Source organism: Oryctolagus cuniculus, chromosome 10, assembly GCF_051225735.1.
Source record: "Oryctolagus cuniculus isolate XC-2025 breed Fujian yellow rabbit chromosome 10, ASM5122573v1, whole genome shotgun sequence".
Taxonomy (NCBI): Eukaryota; Metazoa; Chordata; class Mammalia; order Lagomorpha; family Leporidae; genus Oryctolagus; species Oryctolagus cuniculus.
In genome coordinates, this window is record NC_142876.1 from 120,695,956 (window position 1) to 120,721,881 (window position 25,926).

The following is a 25,926-nucleotide window of genomic DNA, read 5'->3' on the forward strand; positions in this document are numbered from 1 at the left end:
GTGCTGCAAATTAAAGTCTGTTGAGCTGTTGGTTTCCTCTGGGTTTTCAGAGATGCTTCAAGTGGGACACACTGTTTTTAAAGAGAGAGAACGAGGTCTTCGACCTACTGGTTCACTCCCCAGCTGACCAAACAACCGGAGCCAGGAACAACTTCTGGGTCTCAGGCCATAGCAGAGAGGAGCAGCCAGGACGTGAACTAGTCCCCATATGGGATGCTGGCACCGCTGGCGGCTTAACCTGGTACACCCCAGTGCCGTCTCAGAGACCCACTTTGTCCAGCTGCTACTGCCTGGTAAAATCAGACCCAGAGCCCTGTGTGCATTGCCTACATGGCTGACTCAGTCCCAGGGGCCATATTCTGCTCAAGTCACTTTCTAGAATGTCTGCTTTGCTGGGGGAGGGGGGAGTATCCACCCCTATCCCTCCTCCCGACTGCATCCACCTATCCGTTCCATTTTGCTAACCCCTCTTGTGATGCTCATTAGGAAAAGATAGACCAAGAGTTGGGGATGAGTCAAGTCATTGCGAGAATCAAGGGGAAAGATGATCTCTGTGAGGAAACCAGAAATTGCCAATAACCCCTACAGGTCTACCGGGACTTGTCATCCTGCCACGGTGTCCGGCTGACTTGAGGACGTGTTCCCTTAGTGCATAAGGTCAGCTGATGACCTGAGACACATACCTTTAGCCATCTGTGCTCATCTGCATCACAGGGAAGAACGCTGTAAAGATTGGTGCTAAGAGCTTTCATGGTCTACCTTTGCCCTTGGTGTGCTGATGAGCTGACTTCTGGACTGTTCCATTGTGTTCTCATGCCATGGCTTCCCTAGCTGCTAGCATGAACGATTTACAGTGTGTGTCCCCACACCACTGGATGCTCAGGAAAAGCAAGATCAAGGGGTCTGAGTCTGTGTCTTCATTCAGCTGAGGCCTATTGAGCAGGGAGAGACAAAGCAGCCCCCTGGCCTTTCCACCATTGTTCCAACCCTGAGGGGGAACCGGGACAGGAAGCGACACTACAAAGGATCCAAGACTCAAAGTGAATTTGCAAGGAGGAGGAGTCAGCCCGGTGGGTGCAGTTGAGGCCAGACCAAGATCTGGCCATCCACATCAACAACCTATCGTCAGCATTTTCCATGAACTTATGAGAAATTTCCTGTTCTGAGATGTGCTAGGGTATTTTCTTTTTTTTGGATAAGGCAGTATATTTTTAAAGCAATGAATAAGCTGGATGTACTTTTTGTGACAAACTGAATTCACTTCTAGAGATGTGTAGGGATCAAGATGGAGCGATACCGAGGGCTCCGTGTGAGCCATTCCCAGCAAAGATCAAAGTAATTATCTACTGCACATGCCGCTTGCAACGGAAGCAGGGCCGTGGAGAAATAATGAATTTTATCTTAAACACTAGTGATGGTAGCGTCTCAAGAAGTTAATTAAAGATGTCATTTTTATTACAGAGGACGGCTGGTGTGACAGCCCCATGCCTCACAGTTCTGGAGGAAACGGGTGCAGTGTGTAACATCGCTCAAGTTTTCCTGACTCCAGTCAAAGGAGAGATTTAATCCGTGTGCATCTTCTGAGTTCCCTCCATCAGGATTTTCAAATCCCGTCTATTCGTGGCCCGCTGTGCTGCCGGGCCTATTTCAGTGTAAGGTGGTTCCGATGATGGCTTAGCCCCCACAGTCTGCAGAGTAATGCTCAATATCCACACGAGGCCGTGGCTTCCAGCGTAACGGAAAGTTCCCCGGGCAGGCAGGCAAGGAAGGACCAGATTGCGAGTGTGCACGGAGATCGGAAGGGAACCCTGTCTCCCGTGGAGAACCACGAAGGCGACAGACAGGCAGATGAAGCAAACGCCAGCCCGGTTCCCTCCCTGGCTTAGGGGGAGCTCCTCCGTGCTGGGAACAAGTAAGTAGAAGCACCCCTGGCCCATACTGTCCCCGGAACTGGCAGAACTGACCACCCCCCTACCCTCCTCCCAGCGGCAGGATGAGACCAGCATGCTGATGTCCGTGACTGCTCGGATCCCACGCACAAGGAGTCTCCCTGGACCCCTCAGAGTCACTCTTCGCCCCAGGGCTGGACCCCCTGCTCCACTGGACAACATGAGGAATCTTCGGACTCCAGCATGGTCCCCAGGACTCGTACACATAGCTCAGAGAGAAAGGACAGGCCCCGTGGCAGCAGTCATCCCTGCTGGCCTGCAGGGACCTGGTGAGATTCCCCCCTTGTCTCACTGCACCGACCTTTCACAGCCCATGCACAAGCCCGGGGGCACCTGCACACACCCTGTGGGAGGAGGGGGAGACCCCCTCCAGTCTACGGCTGACGGCCTGTCATTCCCACCCTGTAAGCCTTAGCATCAGCTGCTCACCCTGGGGACGGCCCCATCGGCATTCCAGAGCTGCACGGCGGGGGCTGCTGTAAGCTCCATTGTCAGCAATGCTTGCCTGGCCGGACCTGGAGGCGCAGAGTTACACAATACGGACAACTGCAGCACTTGAAGACACTGCTCCTGGGGACAGCCAAGGAGATCAGACGGAGCTAACACAGCAACAAAGCCAGTGTAACCACCAAACGGAACTCCACATTTTCTCTGCTTTACAAAGAGTGCTACTCCATGAACTGGAGAGACCAGCTGTGCAGGTGTCAACAGAGGAGCACAGGAAGACCTCGACAAAGAAATACCAAACAGTAATTCTCCAGGCAGAGATCCTACCTTGGAGAGAGTCTAAGAAATGTGTGAAAAAAGACTTACAATGATATTTTATGGAAATTGGACAAGATGCAAGAGAATATTCAAAGGAGTGAGGAAAAAAATCTCATGTGAATGAGAAATCCAACAAAAGGGATCCTGGAACTGTAAGCTACAATCAACAAAACATACAGTTTGAATCAGAAGTAATATCTGACCTGGATAGTTTTTGAAACAAAGGGAAAAGATTACAACAGTGCAGAAAGCCTGAGGCTTAGGAGAGACCACTCCATGGAGCCTGGAAACCCTGTTTGATGAGTTAAGTACTGAAAGAGATACAGACCTCCACATCCAGACAGCCCAAGGGACCCCAACCGGAATGACGACAAAACATCTTCTCCAAGCCATGTCAGAAGGCAAGGGGGTACGAATCCTGCTAATGCTGACTGTGGGAGGCAGTGTGAGTTACGTAACCCAGTTCCTGCATCCCAGCTTCAAACCAGTGTAGGGCTGGATTTGGGGAGAAGACCGGCAGAAGGAAGCTCGCTCTCTACTTGAAGTCAGGGATGTGGGAGTGACCCAGTGCACAGTAGCTCTCTGTGTCTCACTGAACAGTTCTGAAAGCATCCCAATAGAGAACACAAAACCTCACAACTGACAACCAACAGTACTGTATCCAGGGAAAGTGTCTTACGAGAGACAAAGGTTGACTGCGGGAAGCACTGGCCATCAGAGCAGCCCTGCACACAGGGCGTAAGGGAACTGTACACTGTAAGGAAGAAATGCTGACAAAGGTCTGAGTGCACTCACAGATCAACGATATGAGAATCAAGTCTTCTCCTAACCGAAAACTACCCCGATGCGAAGACACACGCTGAGAGGAGACCGCAGCGGGCACCATGGAACGGTGGGTGAACCTGTATCCGTCCCCACCCCTTCCTCTCCAGCTCCCTGCTCATGGCATCCACTAGGAATCACCTATACACAGGACAGCCAACTGTACTGTCCACTCAAGATGCCCAGAACACCTCTTACTTCATGACCACCGTGAGGGAGAACCGTGCATGGGGCTGGACATGCAGACCCTCTCCTGTCACTCTTGGTTCCCAGTGAGATTTTCTTTACTGTGCCACGTGCATTCTTTCATAGGACACTCCTAGGGACAAGCTCATTCCACACCTGCGTGCCTGACTTCCGACCCAGCTTCTGTGCACCCTATGAGGCAACAGATGACGGCTCAAGAACGGAGGCCCAGATGAGGTCTGCACTCCTGGCTTTGGCCTGGCCCAGCCTTGACCGCTGGGGAAGGCAGAAGCAGTTGGAAGACGGATCTTTCCATCTGTCACTCCGCCTTTCCAATAAAGACATCTTAAAAAAAATCACTCTGCCTTCATGGGAAGCAGCCGCTACAAGGTAGGGACAGAAAGTGTATTGACGCTATGGGTTTGTCATGATGAGACAACACTAAAAGCATTTCCTCTAGGATCTAGAACAAGACAGAGATGTGTATTTTCACCACTCATTTGCTACAATATTGAAAGTCTTAGCAAGAACAATCATGTAAGAGAAAGAAAGCATGCAGTTCACATGACATTTCACTGAGAGATAAACTCATGGTTTACCACGGGTGTGAGACTAGATACAACATCAACATACAAGTAACAGTTGCATACCTGTACTCCCAGGATGAACTTCCTGACAGAGCAATCAAGAAGGGAATACCATTCACAAGAGCTACAGCAGCCAAGATAGTGAAAGATATTTACATGAAAAGCACTAAACAGTAATAACAGGTATAGAAATTTTAACACATCCGAAATACATTCTAGACACAGAATATGTCCTCTCTTTCTGTGTTTTGATACTGGAAGAGTGACTATTATTAAAATAGCCTAGGTGATCTACAGACCCAATGTATTTCCTATCATAATGCCAGTAGCTATCTTCATAGAAAGAGGAAAAAGCTACCCTGGTAGCCACACAGAACCTTGAATGACCAAGAGTACTGGAGGCATCACATTATGTCACAAAGTAATTTGTTGGCATGAGAGCCCAGAACATAAAGCCAACTGATTTTTCACAAAGGTAGCAAAAGCATACACTGGACGAAGAACAGTATCTTCCACAAATAATGCTGCCAACGCTAGATAGGTACATGTCAAGAAACGATATCAGATCCCTACCTCGTAGCTTACAGTGACTCCAACGCAAAGTGGATCAAAGACCTACATGGAAGGCCTGAACTATGACACTGCTAGAATACACTAGGAAAGGACACTGCAATAGAGTAATACAGGCAGACTTTGTAGGTAACACTCAGACCCAGGCCACAAAGGTGAAAACAGACCAACAGCATTCTATCAAACTGAGAAACCTACGCATAGCAAAGGCACAATCAGCAGGGTAAAGAAACACCTAGTAGAATGACTAGAAACATTTACAAACTATTCATGTGACAAGAAATTAATACCCCAGAATATATACTCAGCTCAGCCGCCAAATACTCCAATTATAAATGGGCAAATTATCTGAATGGACTTTTCTCGATGGCTACCAAGTTGATGAGAAAATTCTCAGCACCCCTAGTCCTCAGGCAAATACAAATCAAAACCAGAATGAGTTGTGACTCCACCCCAGTTAGGATGGCTATTATCAAAACTAACAGACACTGGCAAGTGCAGACAAAGAGGAACTCTTAGCTTCTGCTACTGTGAAAAACAGAATGGAGATTGCTTTAGAAACTGTACATAGCTCTCCCCTGTGTTCCAGTAACCCCACTAGCTGGTACATACTCAAATAAAATCAGCGTATCAGAGAGAGGCTTGTGTCCCTGTGTTTACTGCGCAAGTAGCCAAGATAAACAATCAGCCACAGCGTCCCAGAACACGTGAATGCATAGAATGGGATACAGACACACACAGTTTGTCTAGGCATAAAACAATGAAATCTTGTCACTGGCAGAACAGTGGGTGTTGCCCGTGTGCGGTGGGACGTGCTAGGCTGCATGCTACCCTGAAGTCAGAGAGGATGCAGGCTGGGGAGGCTGCAGAATGGGGGCCCTCCCCTCCCCTATCTGATGGAGAACCACCAGAGATGGCCTCGAAGCCTCCACACACAAAGCAAAGCTAAAGAAACGCAAAACCCAACGCCGCTGTGGACCCATCATGCTGGGTCCCCTAAAACATACCCAGTCGATACTTTATTAGTCAGTCAAAGAACACAAGAAACAATGCCAGACCTTTGTGAAAATCTGACCGTGTGTTCAAGGGAATAATTTTCCAGTCTGCAGTGGGAAAAAAGACTTGTCAGTATCCACTGCTGTTCAAGAACAAACTCCTTCCTGACCTCGAGAACACTGAGATGCTATCTGTCAAAAAGCTGATGAAGCGGCCAAAAATCAGAGTTCAATTAGGAGAACTTAGCAGCTTTCCTGCTCCCGGGCTGCCTCTACACTACTGTTACCTTAGCCACCTCATCCTGAGTATGTCAGGCATAGAAGGGCAAGCGGCGGATACCTGGGCACAGTGCCGGGCACTGGGCACCGTGTTAGCATCTCCACAGACGTGCACTCTGCCAAGCTCTTTCAGTATTTAGCACATCTTGCTGAACCAAAAGCTAGCCCACCACACAAGACGAGGGGGACAGCTCCTCTTAAACTGCTGGCAGTGTCTCCTGCTGCATGTACATTCCAAGGTCAAGGACTGGGACGCTGCTAATTACAAAAGAGCCCTAGCCACCGGAATGTACTTAAGTTGATGAGAAAAAGCTGTAACAAAGGAATCAAAAAAAAAAAAAGCAAGAAGCAGGGCTCGCCCTGAAAGGGTTGTGTTGATAAGCGATGGAGTACACACAGAGACATAGACACAGGACTAAATGCCTTTGGAGGAAAGACGTGGAACTGGTCTGGCCTGGCCTTCACAAGCCGACAGGAGCGGTGAGCAAAGGCGACAGTACCTGCAGCTAGGATATTGCAGGTGCAGGGCCAGAAGTGCCCACACACATCCTGTCCTGCGCCGTCCCCGCACACTATCTGTTCCTCTCTTCCCTCTTCTGACTTGCAGCTGTAGACCTTACTATGTAAGGCACAGCTTCTGAAACGAAGCTCCGTCCACGCCAAGGTTCACGCCTGCATCTGCCAGCTCTGTGCCTTTGGCCGAGTTTCAGGTCCTCAGCTGGCTCCTCCCAAGAATGAGGATAATAATATCGACCTCACCTGGCTGGCGTGAGCCCGAGAGGACTCATGGTAGCAGGAGTGGTTCCTGGGGCATGCTAACTGCTCACCAGCCTATGCCATCTTTAGAACAGTGCCCAGTCTTCCGTAAGGCTTGTCAGCCCTTGTCCATAAAACCACGCCTCGGCCCTGTGATGACCGTGTGAACGCACATCTCGCCTGCTGCATGGGCCTGGGCCGTCTCTCGACTTCCACACCCACTGGTTCCGGGCTCCAACTCCTACTTGTAGATGCATTTGTCTGTCTTTCCCAGATGATTAATGAGAACGCAGTTCCATTTTTATTGTTTCCCTAAAAATATAATCCTGCCGTTTGTTCATCATTTTATGAAACTCGAGTCTGGCTACCAACACTGAATGAGATATTAAGAAGTAAAATTGTTCCATTAAAGGATTCCTTGCTCTGTAATTAATACAGTCTTTTCAAGACACACTGAACTATTTCTTTAAAAAATGATTTAAATGTGAACATTCATTGTAAAATTCAAGACATAGCAGATGTTTCTGAAAGATACATCCAAGGGAAAACTTGATATTTATAGGTAAGGAACTCATGGTATTGTTCTTAATGGCAAGAATTAAAATACTCATGGCTGTAACTACCATTTTATGATGTGTGCCTCACATCCCAATAAGGCTTTAATTAATTATGTCAATCTTCATTAATTCCCGTGTACTACATTCCACGTTCATACTCCATCACAGCAGTATTCACGGGGATCTTCACGGGCAGCAACTCTGCGTGTCGACCACCAGCGTGTCTGTGTGAATGCGCCGTGTGCTGTGCTGCTGTGGGGATGACCGGCGTGTGCCCTCCCCAGTTCCCTGTGCTGCAAGTGGGGTTCCCGCTGGGAGCGGTGGAACTCTTAAGAGCTGGGGCCTAGCGCAAGGTGGTTCCTTCCCCGGGCACTCTTGGGGGTGCAGGATTCCGGGGGTTCTCTGGGATACAAGTCCCTTGCTCAGTGAGCAACCTGTGGATGAGCCACTGCGGCCCCTGGCTCCCCCTTGCTGCTCCCTCTGCCATGCTGACAGGCCGCGAAGGGGGGGGGGGTCCTCAGTGCAGCCCAGCAGGGGGGCTCCCAGGCCTGGACTCTCTTCCTCCAACAGTGTGAGCTGAATGAACCTCCTTACCCTAGCCTCCTGTGTTTTGTTGCAGCCACAGCAAATGGACTGAAACGGTGCAGCAGATTTAGCTGGGCAGCAAACCCCTCTCCGGCTCCAGCTCCGGCCTTCACTTTCTGTTCATCCTCCAAGTCCCCACCCTAAGTCTAACAAGAAAACGGCCGGCGTGTGCCCTCTGTGCCAGATGGGGATCTGGGGTTCTGAAAACGCCAGCCACACCACATCCCCTCCTTGATGCAGAGTCTCCACAGGCTTCCCACCACGCCGAGGCGGGGATCCTCCGAGCTGGGCCTAGCCTCCTGCACAGACCTGCTGGAGTTCCTTGAGTGAGCCCACGTCTGTCCTGCACATCTGGGCACTGTGGTCTTGCTCGTTCTGGAACATTCCTGCATCTCATCTTCAATTCTTCTTAAAGGGACTGTCCCTCACCAGGGCTGAATCAGGCCCGTTCTCTGATCTTCTCCCACACCTAGTGCTTGCTGTAGCTCTCAGATACGCACATACAAACTCGGGCTTGCTTTGTTACTTTCCTCGTGTCCCCCTAGCTCAACCAAGGCCGGTTTGCGTCTACCCTGCTGCCTGGGTAGAGGCCAGCACTGCTGCTGCGTATCTCACCATGCACAAGCTGGTCCCCTCCCTCCGTGCCAACAAATGATCCGGCCTAAACAGAATGCTAGCGATCCCAAGTGCAGCAAGCCTGGCCTAAGTCCACCATCACACTCAAGAGGTCGGAAGGCAGGGCGCGTTCCTGACGTGTGCAACATCAGAGTTGCTAAAAAGCAAGCAGATGCTATCAGATGAAATATTGAAAGGAAGAATTAAAAGTGACGGAGGTCCCTAACTTCTCTGGGCTCTGCAACGGCTGCCAAATGGACACTGGGTCCCACTGCATGCAGCGCTCCCTGTGGACACACGTGTCCTGCCTGGGCTGCAACCCCACAAGATCCCTAGTGTCTGGCTGCTTCTACCCCTGACACCAGGCAGCCCTCCTATGGTGCCCTGGTCTTACAGCAAGTTGGATATGTAGCTCAGCTTTCTCCCAAAGTGAGGACTGCAAGGCCCTGGCTGGTTGAGTGCCCCCTGGTGGTCAGGAGCAGTGCTGCACCACTGCGGGGACTTCACTCTGCGCTTCGTCTCTGACTCAGGGTCCAGAGAGTTGGGCAGGCAGTTTGCTGTGGAACCGAGTGCATCACCAGCTTCCCAGGAATGCTTCCTTTTTAACAACATGCTGGTGTGTGTGTGTGTGGGGTGTGTGTGTGTGCAGTAACGACTACCTGGAGAAGACTTTCTGGAGAAGCCACATCATTCAACAGAGAACTCCTTCTTTATCAACTGGACGACACTTGGCAGCACCATCAGTGATCAGACACAGTCAGAAACTCAGTCTCACACATGGGATGCCCATGAATGCTGAGCCACGGGGACCGCTTAGCTATGTCCTGAGAGAGAAGAATGTTCTTCCCAGTCCTCCCGCCTGTGGTCCAGGGAGATGGTTGTGTGTGACGGCTCTAGGGAACAGTCCTCTCCGCTGCTATGCAGAGACAGCCTGGCACGGCTGCTCATGTGAAAAGCTCTCACGGGAAGCAGACGTGCTGAGAGGAGGGGACCTTCGAAAGAGCCACGAGGGACAAGCCAAACTGTCTGGCAGGTGATTTCTCAGATGCGAGAGACAAGACGTTCTGGGAAACACCTGTCTCTCCCCTCGTCAGCTTTGGTCTGAGTGTAGCCGGAAGCAGAGTGGGCTGGTGGTCCTGGCAGGGGGGTGGGTGAGCTCCTCTCAGAGACAAGTCACACCACCTCTACCTGCCGTGGCAGTCACGGCAAACTCACACAACACCAGGCAGGTGCTGCCAATACTAACCGGGAGGTTCTATTGGCACCCTTCTCGGGTCAGATTCAACATCTCTGGAAGATTCCACAGCACAGAGGAGGACCTGATGGCCATGCCCTGTGATCTGGCTTCCTCAGGGTCTGTCTGTCCTGAGTCTCCTTCCTCCCCCAGCCCAGATTATTTGACCTTGAGCTTAGCAATCACGCTTGTCATCTATTTCATTAAAAAAATTGAAAATAAAGGAAGACAAGCCAAGTATCAAGTTCATGTGTGGCCGTGCGCTGCGGGCTACATCTGAGGAGCTGGATTACCCTAGCAGTATAACCGCTGTTAAATACCATCTTGTTCCTAACTCGAGTCTAATGATTAATTTGCATTAAACTCCTCCACAGCCAAAGTGGTACATGTTAGAAAACACGAAAGTGAGCCGGCTGAAGAAAAAACGTCATTTCCCTACTTATTAGCTATCTCTTCTGGGGATAGGCTGCAGGTGCTAATTTCCTAGGCTTCATTTGTATTTTAACATTCTCGAAGGGACAGAGAGAAACCCACCAAATGCGAAAGCATGTTCTCTTCTTGGAGACAGCATTAAGCAACCCAGTCCTATTGTCAGACCTGTGCGGGCTCACAAGATACTGTTCTGGGTTCAGACTGCAAGCTCCATGGGGCGCGGCTTCCAGCTATCCGCTGAGGAAGGACTGAACTGTGTCTCCCAGCACGGCCCACCCCACCCAGTGCCAGGGGATAGCAGATGGTCCCTGAGTCAGGTACCAGAGATTGACTAAGGGGCCACCGGCCCATGCCTGAAGAGGAAGAGACCCCAGCACTCACACTCCCTGTGATGCACAGGACAAAGGCCATGTGGGGACACAGCAGGCAGAGAATCGCCTATGAACCTGCATAGGAGGCCTCACCAGAACCCAAGGCTGACACCCCGATCTCCAACAGCAAACCCCAGCTCTGGGGAATATAGGCCAATGCTTAACCCACCCAGCCTGTGATACTTTGTCGTATCAGCTTGAACTAATGCAAGAGCCTCCATCTTCTTTGCTCTGGACAGAGGGCAGCGTTCAGTGAAGGCTCACCCTTGGACCAGCTGCAGAGAGAATTTTAGCCTCCCGGAAAAGCCAGCATTACATGATGAAAGTGGCTCTCTCAAAAGACCAGGTATTCCAAGCTCTGACAGTCACCCTAGTGCCTTCCTTAATGGGGCCTTTATGTAACAGTATCTGTTAGCCTGCTAGTACCATCCTGTCTTTCCCTTTATGTACTACTTCAGCCTGCAAGAATGATCCTGTCTTTTCTGGATTGTGCCAAGGTTTGGGGAGAGGCTAGCAGGAGTTTTGTGATCTATACGCTTGTGCCTATTCTCAGCAGCATAGCAGCAGAGGGTGAATGAGAGCGAGGCACAGATCCTCCAAAGGACAGTGATCTTACGGGGAAATGGTGCCAGACAGCCATATAATCATGTGTGCATGAATACCACCTCTGTGTGTTCCTGGAGGTGAGCAGATGCCAACAGGGTTGCATGAACCGGGGTCACGTCTGGGGAGCACACTTGAGTTTCTTCGGTGCTGATCCTTCCACTGCCCCAGACACCCCTCTCCCAGCCCTTCTGAGTCCCCCCACTCCCACACCTTCCCCAGGAAGGCTCCTCTGATTCTCAAGTCAGAGTCAGATGTGGAACGGTCAAAGAGCGAGCACCTTCAGTGATGTCTCATCCAAATCACATCTTTGGACTTTGAGGAGCTAAGGCAAGGAAGGCTGTGGGCAGCACAGGATGGGGCCAGCACTTGAGCCAATTCCCTCCGAATGGCGAAACCTCGAGATACTAACATTCCTATTAAATGCAGTTCTTAGAAATGCAGTTGAAATAGAAAACTGTGTAATGGGTGCTGAGTGGCAGATGCCGACGATGCAGAGATGAAGAAGAAATGATTCTAGGGCTTGCTACAGGCGTGGATTAAACACATTGCACAGTACGCCGAGGCTGTAAGAACATGGACTTGATCTGAAGACACTGGTGTAGCCCCCAGACTTGGCCAAAACTAGACCCTTATCTAGTTTTGAACAAATTAACTAACATCTGCAAGAGGTTTCCAAACCATCCTGGGCACTGTGCATTATAAACACACTGTGCCTGGATCTTAAATTTTTTGGACCAGAGTAAACATTTAATTCCATTTTGCATCCATCTTTTGAAGTCTCCCTGTGTAACAGAACTGATTTATACACCACTCCCTTTATGAGGAAGGAAGAAATATCTTGATATATTACAGAGAAATTGATTCAAGCTTTATAAACATCTGAATGTCAGTTGGTGAGTCTGTTTCACACAGGCAAAGGTAAAGGACGTGGACTTGTTGGAGGCCATGAGGGCAGAGTGCTAAGAGCTGAATTTAGTCTCCCAAAATGCCTGTGATGAAATCCTGACTCCCAGAGCCCAACAAGAATGGGACCTCGTCTCTGCAAAGCTCATGAATTTAATCTTAGGTCACTGGTGGGTGTGCTTGCCTACTGTGGCCCATGACCATTAGAGAAGAGGAGACTGGTGCACAGCTGTATGTGGAGGGAAGATGTCGAGGGGACGCGGGGGCAGGATGTCCACCTGCAGGCCAGGCAGAGGCTGCCGAATCCAGTCCTGCCGGCGCCGGGAGAGCTCCAGCCTTCAGAACACTGAGAAAGCGCCTTTCTTGCTTTGAGTGCCCGCGTCTCTGTAACTCTGCTGATGCAACCCTACAACACGATGCAGTAAGCAGCACACGCCCTGAGCGGCAAGGGTTCTGGGGCACGTAGCAGCAACACGTCTCTCCTCTGAGCCACTGAGTGTGATGGTTTCAAGACCCGGTGAGTGCCTGTCATGCCGACCCTCCCACATCTGCAGAGAAAACTCTGTCTTGATGAACATGGGAGCTGTCCTCTCAACAAGCAATCATTATTTCTAAGACATCTAGCTGTAGTAAGCTAACAAGAGCCTCTGGAACAGGGGACGGGCGCTCCGTTGCATCGGCACAGAGAGTTATGGTGTTAATTTGTACTCCAGGTGGCGTCTCTCAGACTAATTTGCCACTTCAGGCATGCACTTGATTTCAACCGTGTGCATCGGTAAGAGGGAAATTTCTTCCTGGTTTTGTACATATAAGCACTGAGGGATTAAAGAGCATGTTATTTTACAGCTCTTCCAACCTCTTTTGGCAGTGCATTGGAGCCCTGCCTCTATGACTCGGGAAGGTGAATTTCCAGATTAAAGAAGGGACAGACGAGGCTCACAGGCTACCCACAGCACGGGAGCAGCTCAGGTGGGGCTGCAGGCCAGGGATCCTTCTGTCCCCCCCATCAGAATTCTGTGTTTGCCGAAGGAACACAACCTAGTCTTTGACTAAGAGCTTCTAGAAAATGAAAAAATGAAAGGAGGCATTTGCACCTGCGCTGCTGTGAGATGTGGATGTCAGATCCTGACATGATGAAGATTCCGGGCTTTGTTACCAGTGGGACTGCATCCTCCTGGAGTGTGCATTTTAACGTCCCGTGCCACAGTGCCTCAGAACACGACCTTATTCACACACAGCATCCCCATAGATAGAGTTTGCTATGATGAGGTTGTTAGAGTTATTAGGGCTCCAGCCCAGGAGAGCTGGGATCCCCACAGACAGGGGAGATGTAGGCACCCACCGAGGGAGCTCAGCTTGGAGGTGAAGGCAGGCGTTGGGTGCTTTTCCTCCAGGGAGAGGCTGAGGGAGAAGCCAGGCACAGGTTTCTCCCTCACAGCTCTCTTAAGGAGCCAACCCTGCTGCCACCTCCCTTCCTTTTGTTCCTCCAACCTCCAGACCCGGGAGAGAGCACACTTCGGTACCTTGTCAGGACAGCCCTAGGAAAGTGACACCTTCTGCTGCCCAAAGCGGCCCGGACCTCAGGTGCAGAGCTGAGAGGGAACCGCCTGCGGACATTTCATTCCCGCTTCTGCACAAACCCCACAGGACTCCCTCCCATCATGTGCTAGTGAGCCCCTCATCCAAGGCCCTGGGACAAAGGGAGCGTCTCCCAGTAGGAGATGGCCTTGGCTTGAGGTGGACTTTGAAATCACATCTGGATGTAAGTACTCACTATCGCATGACACTGGGAAGCCCAACACTTTCTCAGAAAAGCCACATACTTGCTTTCAGAGTGCAGAAGGCCTTGGATTCTACAATGCTGTGAAGCACAATTTACAGGCATGCCAGTTTTGTTACTGTCATAATTACCTGTCACAACCCTGATAACATCGATCCATCTTGGGTTTTGCATTTACTAAGAGGACTTCCGCGTAGGAGCTGCCCCCTGGAGGAGGCAGCTCAGAGCAGGGGCTCCCTTTACTTCCTGGGGTGTGCTCTGTACTGGCCCGGAGAGCTCCCCCTTTCCTTGGAGAATGGCTGTCTCCTGCCCAACAGCCTGCAGCCCAAATGCTCGCAGTATCTCCACTCACAGCAGGTGGGGCACTTTGTAAGCTGATGTCTCCTCCCTTCTTAGGTCACTTCTTGTTCTTTTGGAACCCTAAGCCCACGCCCACCATCTTCTCTTGCACCCTTTGTCGATATCTCGGGCTCAGTGTTTCGCTACAAATGCCTGTTCTAGCCCCTTCTCTGGAAATCCTAGCACTGGAATGGACAATGACACATCACCACTCAGCTGTCCCATGAGGACTGCAATCCTCCTGCAAATCTTGGTTATTTGCTTGAAAGGCACTTTGCATACACTGGCTCAACATTCCAAAAGCACCACCAGCTGGCTCACCACAGACATCAGCTACCTTAGGACACCTGGGAACGTGTCCCCATCTCCAGCCATATGCAAGACGTGTACAAACTTTCCCCTCTGAATTGTTGTACTGTTCAAATCCTACCAAGGTCGCCAGCCAGAAGATTCTCGGGAAGTCCGTCTGCAGCAGGATCTCTAAGATACGTTCCTCAACATGGGCTAAGCCTCTTGAACGTTTAGATGCTGGGTTAGGCATTCATTCCATACACATTTTCTCATTAAATCTCCATAAAAATAAAGGGGGAGATTTTATCAGAGTTGTGACAGCTAGGTATGACAGGAACTAAATTTGAGTGCCTACTAATCATGCCAGTGTATGAGAAGCCTTACACAGCCTGAGTGCAGCACACAGGTTTCAGAAGAAACTGCTGGAAATGTCTGTGTTACCAGACACTGATGATTTACATCCAAATGGAACTGCATAGTTCATGTAAAGCCAAGCACATATGTCCTACAGTTCAAGTCTGTGTGTGAAGCATGATCTGGTTTCCTAGGTAGAATCCCACTGCAGATCCGTTACACCTGACTTCCTGACCCCCTCACAGTTAGATGCCTCATGTCTGGAAGGTGTTTCTATCCAGGAGAAAGCAACGACTCTGCTCTCATCCTCTGCCTACTACATCTTTTCTTCAGGGCAGTCATCACGGGCCAACCTTGTACATCTCTCTCAGAATGCAACCCGAAGGCACGTGACTTGTTGCAGCCACTGTTCTATCAAAAGCTCAAAACAACCTCATCAAATGGACATGTTTACATCTGGGTTACAAAGAGCTCCACACTTGACTCAGGATTGTAACCCTACCCTGGTATACGAGGCCCAGACGCTTGCCTGCTGCCCCACAGGATACCTTCACAAAACCATCGTGCACTGCTCCCCGAACACTGGCCCACGCAAGTTCCCCACGACAGCTGCACGCACCAACACACATCAACACAGGTGAGACACACATGACTCTTCCAGGTAACTCATTTACCCCTTCTTTGCTCCATAGAATCAACTCCCCCCATAACTTATAGGTGCCCCAGGCTTTCTATTCTCGTGTGGTCATGTGTAGCCTCCTCTCACAGATACCATCTCTTATTAATAGCGTCACATGTGCACATCTGATCATGTTGGCAAGACTACAATGAATGCCTCGGGGGCTGAGATGCCCTGTCCGGCTTGCATCCCTGCAGGGATGGTGTGGAGGCATCGAGGCAGATGGCGGACTTGATCTGCAGACAGCCGAGGGAGCAGGCTGCAGCTGCTCCGCCAGACTCGCTGGTCCTGAAGCCGCCCTGGATTCCCTCCCCGTGTGCACCCAGGGACCGCGAGGCTGGTGCTGCTCCGCTTAAATGAGTTTTGATTCAATTGCACCTTGGCTTAGCTTTCGGCAAAGTGTGCTGGCAGGACTGCAAGACAGTGCTTCGGTGAGCTGCAACGGAAAGCAGGGATCATTCCCTCGCACCCCAGGTCTGGATGGAAAAGACACCAACTCCATAGAGGCAGCCACCTCTGAGAAGGAACAGCCCCTGAACCCCCTGAGTTTTGCCTGCTGGACCCTTGTAGTTCCTGGGCAGCCACAGGGCCTCCTCTCGGCTGGGGCCTAAAGCAAGTCATTATCAAGACTTTGCGAGGCGTCGGCTGGGCTGGCGTGAAGCATGCAACCCACACACATGTCTCCTCAATGATTTGCAGCTAACGTGGACCACAGGAGAGATTCCGGCATGGGGTTGGCATAGCCATGGTTCGTGCCCACAGTCACCTGTTTCCCTGCCCTGCTCCTCTGACTCATGGGCAGGTGTGTGCATGTCCCGCCCTGGGACCCACGATCAAGGTCAGGTGCATCCTATTTTAGACACCACTGTACCCCATCCCTCTCCTTCATAGCACAAAGGACCACTGAACTCGCCATTCATGTGTGGTATTACACAGTAGTCTCTCCTGTCTGACCACAGGTGTTAAACACGAGGTCCAGGTCTGCTTCACTCACTGGCGTCTCCTCTTGGGACCTGTGCACTCCACTGGAGTCGGTGGCCTATCTGTGAGCGTGGAACAGACATGTTCACAGGCAGGGCTCTGTGTTGCATTCTGGAAGATGACCGTGAGCTGCTGTAAGTCAGAGGATATGCTACATTGTTGCATATGGCTACATTGTTTCTGATCTTTGCCTTCCATGTGACTACCAGAGAACAAGTGTGAAGCAAGTGTTTAGTCACTCAACAAACAAACTAGTACCCCTAAGTTTCATGCTAAGCTGTTGATACAGCTCTTGGGCCTTCCCTGGGACAGGAGTTCCCCTGGGGTGGCAATCTGGGGTCAATGGTTTGCACTTTGCCAGCCTCCGTCTCCTACCCTGAAACAAGGAGACAGCATCTCCCTGTAGCACTGCACATGGCTGCCAGGCAGGCAGGCATCGACTCACGCAGTCCAGTGCTCTGCATTTGCCTGGACTGCTCAGCAGAGTCTAAGAACCCCGTCCTGGCTGACCTCGGCCCAGTCTTGTGTGTTCCTGTACTCTCAGCGGAAGGTGCACCAGGCCCTCAGGGATGCGAGCCTGTCGCCGGGCTGCCACAGTTCTGTCTGTGTCAGCCTTTTCCATTATCAACTCCTATTTTCAGCCTCTCAGTGTGTCTGTGGAGCGTCTGTGGCTTCATCATTTTCTGTAATTGCTGTGAGCTGCTGTGAAACTTCTCCTATTTTCCTGGGCTGAACAGCAATAATAATAATAAGGAGAAAGGGTTCCACTGATTGGTGCTATTGTTTGACATTTGCAAACACACTTTAAAAATAAATTATAAAATAGTCCCATATAGATATGCATAACAGAGACAAGTCTGGAGCCCGTGTGCTCTGCCTCTACCTCCCCTTGCTCTCCCCGGCCTGCCGACAGGGACCTGGCAATCCACATCTTACAGGTGCATTTTGGGGGGGGCTGCTAATTCCATCTATAATTCTTTTGGCAGAGTCTGAGTTTGTGTTTAATTACCTAAATGACCGGAGCCATCCACATCTTGTTGCTACTAATGTATCACAATTAGAGCACACGGTAGCCATGGAAACCAGTGGCTCCATCATAACTCGGCAAACAAGAATGGCTCACTTCTGAGCCCGTCGGAGTGCCGTCTCGGCACAGCTCACAGTGACGGTGATCGCTGAGCCGGGATCTGGTCCCCGTGGAAAGTAATGTGTAGCTCCTTGTTGCAAATGCATGTCATCGTGAGGTGTCTGCCGTCTCACTGCTGTCTGCCAAGTTCCTGTCTTCCCACATCCCTCATGTTTATGTTCAATTAGGGAGATACTGCAGCCCATAAAAAGAGATAGGAATTCATTTCGGGGGTGGGGAAATGCATTTCTTTTCCCACAGTATAAAGAGAGAAAGAGATAAAAATCTGTGCTAGGTGGAACGTGTGACAACCTTGGAATGAATTATCCAGCTCCTCCTGGGGATGAGATTTCTCCCCACTGCCTTGTGCCGAGAGGGGACCAGCAGAGCCTGCCCCACCGCGAAAGAGAGAGCAGAGGTGCCTGCTGACATTCCAGACGAGCCTGCGACAGCGGACAGGCAGGAAGATGGAGTCCAGGCTGCCACTAACTGGCGGTTTCAATCTGGGTCACGGAAAGCAATTTCTGGACTCTCAAGCCACACAGAAAGATGGAGAGAAAAGTAACATACTGCATTTCTCCAACAGCAGATCAAAGTCTTTCTGGAAACAAACACCCATATGTGGTTACATGGTTGCACATCCAGTTTCAGTGCTGGACCCAAGCACCAATCAGTCCCCTCCTGGCGTGCTGAGGGTCAGCTCAGAGGACTTCTCTGATCGACATTTGCTGCATCTCTGTCCCTGACAGATGATGGTTCTCAGTTGTAATAACTCTCAAACAAATCTACCTAGGGGCTGCGCTGGGCCATAGCAGGGGAAGCCACTGCCTGCGATGCCAGCATCCCATGTGGGTGCCAGTGTGAGTCCTGGCTGCTGCACTTCCCACACAGCTCCCTGCTAATGGTCTGGGAAAGCAGTAGAGGATGGCTCACTGCTTGGGCCTCTGCACCTGTCTGGGAGACCCACAGGAAACCCCTGGCTCCTGGCTTCAGCCTGGCCCAGTCCTTAGTGTTGTGGCCATGTGGGGTGTGAACCAGCAGATGGAAGATCTCTCTCGCTCGCTTGTTCACTCGCTCTCTCTAACTTTGCCTTTCAAATAAAATAAATTTTATCTGAAATCCTAAACCATAATACTCTTTTCCCAAACTTGTGTTTAGCAGAGCAAATTGATAAAATAACTTATTTGCCCAGTGACATGGTAGAATGACCTCGAATTTAAATTCTCAGATAAACAACCATTATTAGTTTAAGTATAGCCCCAGTAATACATATTGTGTACTAAAAATTCAGTTTTTCAAAAAGAATAATTTAATTGGATACTCTATATTTTGATTTGCTACATTTGGCAGTCCCCGAAAAAGTCTATCCACTTTGGTGCAAATATTAGGGTTAAGAGAGGCTGTGGAGGATGGTCGGGGTGGTAGAAAGAGGTCAGATAACAGGTGCCAAGGTCAAATAGTCAGTTCCAGGGGTCCCACATTATGGAGGGGTGACTGCAGTTTGAACTCAATATAGTATGATTTTCCATATAAATAAAGAGCTGGTTGACTCCAAACACAAAGGAAAGGTATGGAATTCGAAATGCTAATCCCCTTAATTGACTATATACTACATGTATATGTGTGACCTATATACATGTAGAAGTACCCCATAAACCTGCACAAGCATTATAAGGTAATCACACATTTGAAAACATTTTAAACGACTGACAACTTAGACACACAAGGAGTGCACATACCATTTCCCTCTCTCTCCTGAAACACAGTTAATGGGCACTGCGTCTCTCTGCTCTCCTACTTCTTCCTTTAGTAGCCAATCTTCGGCTTTCCCCTGGGTGCCAGGCAGCGCCGGGGCAGGGGCAGTGAGGCTTTGCAGGAGGAAGTGCAAGGAGTGCTCAGGAGTGTGCGCTGTGGCGTCAGCTCTCAGCTGCCAGATCTCAACCAGGCCAAGGCCAAGCTTACAGAGAAATGGCGCTGCCTGGTAAACACGCGGCCAGCATTTACCACACTCACACAGACAACTGAGGCCAGACCCAGCCAAGACCGACAGGTGCCCTTAGCTGGGAGGTGGCAGGGGGAAGTTTCTTACAATACTTAGGGCCTTTTACACAACACAACGTTTCCATCAGCATTTGTTCCTGAGCCTATGACGACTCGTTCCAAGGGAATGAGTACAGGATGAGAAACTGAGTTTGCTAAGTCTGCCTTGAGCACGTCCTCCCTGTTCCATGCCGCTACAAGTGGCCTCCATACCACACAGACTGTTCCTCCAAAATAAACTTCCAGGGAATTCTCCGTTCCCTGCCCTTGCTCAGAAGCTGGCTAAAGTGACAGCAGCTGACAGCGAGTCTGGCAGGAATGGCCACTCTGCAGCCTTGGAAGTTACACCTAACGGTTGAGTGTTGGTAGACAGTGAACAGACTCCATTGTATTTTGCTGTTGGGTAAACAGGCCCCAAATGTTGTGGTCTTAGGCTAGTCTCCTGAGGCCAAGCAGGTATTTCTATGTGAAAGCCAACATTTCCATGAAATCCATTCATTTCTACCAACTTTGTATCTGCACACAGGCTGACTCAGAGCCCTGGAACCGTCCAATTTAGACTTTTATTGACACCTGCCATTTGAGTAATAGCCCCACTCCTCAGTTTCATCAATTAGGGCCAATTTAGTCCTCACATTATGTTGATCACCGAAATTGTTAGCAGGAGCTGTGTCACCACTGGAGAGGAGAAACTTGTCTTCAAATTACATTTAATTGCCTTCATTAAGCACTCCTGCGTTCCCTGACACATATTTGCAAAGTGGGCCGGCTAATATAAGCTCAGTGCATCTCATTTCCTGAAGATCCCCAGGGTTCCTTCCTCTCTGTCCCATCCGTGTCTGTCCTTATCCTCTGTGGCCAAAGGGGAAGCCACGCGCACACTCGCCAGTGAAAGGAGGACCATTTTCTCAGTCAGTTCTCTACCCCATCTCTGGACCTCTGAAGATCAACATTTATCTACAGTAGCATTCACTGCAGTCTGCAGAAGTATCCTAAGGGAATAAAAGTGGGCGGTTTTAGCAGATCAGTGTCGTGGTCTGCAGATCTGCTTCTCCCAATGGCCCTTCTGCACTATGGCAAGGAAGCAGCTGCTGACATGTCCAGCCCGCTGTAATTGGCACCTTTCAAGGTACGTCCCCCAAGGGAGTTCAGGAAACGACTGCTGGACAGCTCCTGGGAACACAGGCTTGGTGGGGGCTGATCAGGCTGAGGGGTCTGGGTGACGGAGGAGCCCGCCAAAGAGCGTTCATCCAACTCAGGTTAATCTGTGCTTGCTCTATTCGCAATATTTCCCTGTGTCCTTTAAAGTTTCAGTTTGCAAGTGAAAATAAAACCCTAATAACTACAAAAAGGGCAAAGAAATCAAGCTTTCCTGTCCCTATCTCACTCACTTACAAAATGGTCACATTTCCTAACTGTTCTTTGCAGCGTTTAAACTTCTAGCCTTGGCCGGCGCCATGGCTCACTAGGCTAATCCTCCGCCTGCGGCACCGGCACCCCAGGTTCTAGTCCCGGTCGGGTGGCCGGATTCTGTCCTGGTTGCTCCTCTTCCAGTCCAGCTCTCTGCTGTCACCCGGGAAGGCAGTGGAGGATGGCCCAGGTCCTTGGGCCCTGCACCCGCATGGGAGACCAGGAGGAAGCACCTGGCTCCTGGCTTTGGATCAGCACAGTGTGCCAGCCGCAACGCATTTGGGGGGTGAACCAACGGAAAGGAAGACCTTTCTCTCTGTCTGTCTCTCTCTCTCACTGTCTAACTCTGCCTACCAAAAAAAAAAACATAATAAAAAATAAACTTCTAGTCTTGATTGCCAGAAATATTTTTGGCTAGCTACATGTAATATTTTTCTTTTAACACACACTTAAATGACACTTGCTTCATGCCACGCAAATGTGGAAATGCACCGTTATTTTCTGCAAGTGTCCATGAAGAAAATGAAGCAACGAAGATTGTGATTTACTCAAAATACCCCCAGCTCTTTCATGCACAGCTGGGTTTCAGTTCTTGCCTCCAAATGAAATGAAAGCATCAAAGTCATAATTAAGTCAGTCAATAGTTATTAAGGACTTGTTTGCTAGCCACTGAGGTAAACATTGTCCTTTCTGTTTTTTAAAGATATGCAGAGAGGGAGGGAGGGAGGGACAGAGAGAATCCTGAATCCACTGATCTAATTCCCAAATGGCCACCAAGTTCAGGGTTGGTAAAGCTAAAGCCAGGAGTTAGGAACTCCACTCAGACCTCCCGCGTGGGTGGCAGAGGCCCAGGTACTTGGGCCATCTTCTGCTGCTTTCTCAGGAGCTCTTTCAGTCAGGGAGATCAGACGTGGAGCATCTGAGGCTTGGACTGGCACTCCTGTGGGATGCTGGCATCACAGTTGGTGGCCACATTCACCACAACACGAGCCCCCAACATTACACATTCTTACCTTCAGCAGCCTTGTGCTACACCATTCCTAACCACCCTGCACCCCTAACTTTGCATGTGAGAACCTTAAGGCACAGAAGGACTTACAAAATATGCCCAGGCTCTACATTTTCTTCTGCATACAATAGGTGAGCACCAGCATCCTTAACATCTGGAACCCCGACTTCAAACAGAGTCCTAAGCTATTTACTACTGCAGTTGGGTTTACTTACAAACAAATTGGTTTATTTATTTATTTATTCAAAAGGCAGAATTATAGAAATAGAGGCAGAGGCAGAGAGGCAGAAAGAGAAAGAGAGGAGAGAGGAAGGTAGAGAGGAAGGTAGGGAGGGAGGCAGGCAGGGAGGGAGGGGGAGAGACAGAGAGAAAGAGAGAGAGAGGTCTTTCACCCCCTAGTTTACTCCCCAAATGGCCACAATGGCCAGGGCTGGGACAGGTCAAAGCCAGGAGGTTCATCCAGGCCTCCCACATAATTGGCAGGGGCCCAAGCACTGGGACCATTTTCTTTTGCTTTTCCCATCTGCATTAGAAGGTAGCTGGATGGAAAGTGGGGCAAGCAGGGACTCAAACCAGCACCCATGAGGCTTAACCTGCTATGCCACAGGTCCAGTCAATCCTTATTCTTTAACAGTGTTCACATTTGGCAGGTGTGTCACGAAGGCTCCACTGAATCTGGTCCAAACTCTTCCTTGCTCTGGTAAGACAGTGTCTGCCTACCTCCAATGGCATTGTCTTTACAGGGTTCACCAGTCTTGACACCTGTCGCAGGTGTGTGCTGGACACCTGTATCAGGTGTGTTCTATTCCAGTGGTTTGCTCTCCTTGGTGTACTGTGTTTTCCTCACTTGCAGGAGTTGTTTCCATCTTGCTTCTCATTCTTCCTTTCTTTGCTTCATACTTTCATCCATTCTGCCAATCCTTTGCTTTGTGGCTTCTTATTTTTATTTTAGATATTTCTGCCCATCCTAAAATCATTCACATTTATATGCATGCTATTTTTTCCTGAATCTGAGCTGTTTTGTCTGTCCATAGATTCCTTTCTCTGAAGATACAAACTGTGAGTGCCTGGTTTTCCTTCCACAGTGGCTCTCCAGCTCACGGCACATGATGCACTGTGTACAATCATCTGAACTTCACGATTTATAATGACACATCCATTATAAGCCAGCTTATCCCATTTGTATGCATCTCTTGCCCTACTCTCTATTGTGCTCCATTCAGCTATTTGTCTACCCTTACAATAGAATGGCAGAATTTTAATTATGTTAGTTTTACTATATACCTTGTCAAATGATACACCAAGCCACTAACACTCCTTTTCCCAACTTATCTTCATGGTTTATTTTCTTCTTCCTAGTAGATTCCCTTTAGAATCCATTTATTGAATAGCATTACCATTTTATCAAAATAATGTTGAATCTACAAGTTAGTGTGGAATGGACACTCTTCCTTCTGACATCATTAATACTGGCAATACAATGGAAGGAAACATATTATCTAAATAAGGAGAAGATTTTAAAGTAATCAGTGCTTCTGATCAGCCAGTAATGGTAAGATTTCCCGTGGTTATCATAAAACAATTTTGAGGACATTTTTAACTTTGCATACTTCTTAAAATGGTTATTAGAAATGCCAAGGAGACCCCAGCTACGTGGTCTGATAAAGCAAACAAAACACAGGAAACGGAAGCGTGTGGGTGAGTAGTCAAAGGATGAGCGCAGAGTCGTTTGCACTGACACTCGGCGTGGCTGTAGTCAAGATTGGCTGCAGCAACGATGGGCAATCAGCCAGGTCCTAGAAGACCCGGGGAACATTTTCAAAGTGTTCATGAATCGTGTAAGCATCGTCTGACTAGGGGCACCGTGCAGTCTGCACTGGCATCCTGCATCTTTGTGAAGTCCAACACACAAACAGGACACCGATTCACATCCTCTAAGCTGTGAAGGAAACCACTGGAGGGTGTCCGGTACGTTCAAAGATCTCTATGTTTTTTGGTGAAAAACTTAAAAAAAATATGCATGACATAGTGCCGGTAGTCAAGTGGTTAGCTTGTGATAGATACTCTATTTAAACGGTACATATCTTTACTTCACCTTTAAATAGCATAGTATCTACATAGAGCATCTCTTACAAATTGCATTTCAGGACATTCCTGCTGATAGCATACGAGGTAACGTCAGTTCAACATTCCCATTGAGGACGCGGAGAAAGACAGCACAGTATTAAAACTGTCTGCACTGTCAATGTCTGTGCATGTGTGACATCATTCCATGTGTGTGTTAGCAGGGCAGAGAAGAATTATGGGAAAAGGAGCCCAAGCCAGAAGGGAGTAAAGTCAGAAAGAGGTAATCCTGGTGTTCTGGGCAGTCTTCCTCCCCTTGGTAACCTTCTCCCCAACAGCCACCAGCTTACTTTGCAAAGCCACATAAATCCAGACTTTGCTTTGAGACTCACATGTTAGCGAGGATCAAGGACAACACACAGGTGCATCCACCCTCACGGGGGTCACCCTTACTCAGAAGCAACAGCCACTCCGCTCTGGGTAAAACAGCGTCAGCCGCTCCTCCACACTGCCTGCCTACCAGCATCTGCACCACCTGCAGTGGGTAGCCGTTCTTAGGTGCTCCAAGTGAGGCTTGAAAAAAGGATGGCAACAAATTCAGAACTCAGTGCACAGGTTTGGTGTAGGTTAGGACATAAGAGGAGGCAGATGAACTCAAAGGTTGAGCAAAGGAAAACAAGACTCCAGAAAGACAGGAAGAAATATATGGAAGTCTAAGGAGCACAGTATGACATTCTGTCTTATTTAAACACAGGGTCCTGGGATCAAATAAACATATAAATAGAGAAGAAGTAATACTGAAACAGAAAATGAGAATTATCCACACTGGTGAAAGACAGTGAGAAACTATCGCCCCTCAGGCAAAGACAATACACACTAATATAAATACAGAAAACATGCAGGATGATACACACACACATACTCATACAACACGCAGTTACGTATCATATACATACACTATAGACACATGTAACAAGGACACGTGTAACACATACATACATATACAGGCACATAGCACACATACCCATCACATACATGCACACAGACATATGTAACACATACACACAACACATATACATAGACACGTAATTAACACATGCATACAGGCACATGTACATACAAAAAACACATGTGCACATGAACCCTTAGACAAGATGACGCATAAAGATACGGCCAAACAGAAGAGTCTGATAAAACCCAGTTAGAAACGTAGAAAGCAGATAGAGGAAATAAAAGACACCTGCTCATCAGGGGGAGCCTATGACTGACTTCTCAGTGAAAACAATGCAGTCCAAAGACCCCAACGGTACCTCAGCCAGGGGTGAGCGACCATAATATGGAAGGAGCAGAAACAACTCAACAGCGAACAAGTAATCTGATTAGAAATGGGCAGCAGACATTTCTCAAAGCACACAGCCAGTGTATACCTGAAAGAAATCTCAGCATCACTAACCCCAAGGGGAATGCAAATCAAAGCCACACAAGAGAGGCCTGCCTCCTGTGAGATCGGCTCTTGCAGAAAGACAAGGGGATGCGAGAGCTACTGAGCACATGGAAGAGAGAGAAGCCTTGCACACTGTTGGAGTGAACGTCAATTCACACAATTTAAACACGGAAGTGTGTGGAAAACCGTGTGGAGAT

At 49.2% G+C, this 25,926-nt stretch overlaps 1 protein-coding gene and 1 long non-coding RNA gene across 7 annotated transcripts in view; one reads left to right on the plus strand and one right to left on the minus strand.

Moving 5' to 3' along the window:
- LOC149124461 (uncharacterized) overlaps positions 1-3,181 on the plus strand; it is a 34,185-nt gene extending 31,004 nt beyond the window's left edge. For 2 of the 4 annotated variants that reach the window (XR_016214460.1, XR_016214458.1), the window contains one exon: positions 1,462-3,181. This is a non-coding gene — a long non-coding RNA (uncharacterized LOC149124461). The remainder of the gene's footprint in view (positions 1-1,461) is intronic. The other 2 variants (XR_016214461.1, XR_016214459.1) reach the window with 2 other exon arrangements.
- GRM7 (glutamate metabotropic receptor 7) overlaps positions 1-25,926 on the minus strand; it is a 742,767-nt gene that overhangs the window by 105,913 nt on the left and 610,928 nt on the right. The window lies entirely within an intron of this gene.